The sequence below is a fragment of the Microtus ochrogaster genome, chromosome 5, assembly GCF_000317375.1.
Source record: "Microtus ochrogaster isolate Prairie Vole_2 chromosome 5, MicOch1.0, whole genome shotgun sequence".
NCBI classification, from domain to species: Eukaryota; Metazoa; Chordata; class Mammalia; order Rodentia; family Cricetidae; genus Microtus; species Microtus ochrogaster.
In genome coordinates, this window is record NC_022012.1 from 68,861,138 (window position 1) to 68,861,603 (window position 466).

The window sequence follows — 466 nt, forward strand, 5'->3', positions numbered from 1 at the left end:
CAGCAGCGGCAGTGGCAGTGGCGGCTTGTGCAAAGGGCACACACAGCCTCTTCAGGTCTCCCGCTGCTTCTCCCTCACTTTTTAAACAGGATGTAATTCTGGAGATGAGGAAAACCTCAAACTCAAGATCCTTCCTTTAGCCTCCACTGCTAGTCCTATGACACAGACCACTCTAACCCCACTCACTACTCCAGGCTCTACAGTCTGTTTTAATCAGCAATTAAGGAGATGATGGTACACACTAGAGTTTCAAAAATTGACTACCAGGAAGTCACTCAATATTATTTCTAGTTTCTTTATGTATAGAGCAATATTATAGATGCCAATAAATGTCAGGAAAAAGATACTGTAAAACTCTATCACAATGGAGAGGTAAAAATTGACAGTGAAATACTCCAAATAAAACCAGCTACAGCCGGGTGATGGTGGCTCACACCTTTAATCCCAGCATTTGGGGGCAGAGGCA

The 466-nt window shown here is 43.6% G+C and overlaps 1 protein-coding gene across 4 annotated transcripts in view; it reads right to left on the reverse strand.

Moving 5' to 3' along the window:
- Positions 1–466, reverse strand: part of Sltm (SAFB like transcription modulator) — a 48,173-nt gene that overhangs the window by 1,684 nt on the left and 46,023 nt on the right. The gene's annotated exons all lie outside the window — the stretch shown is intronic.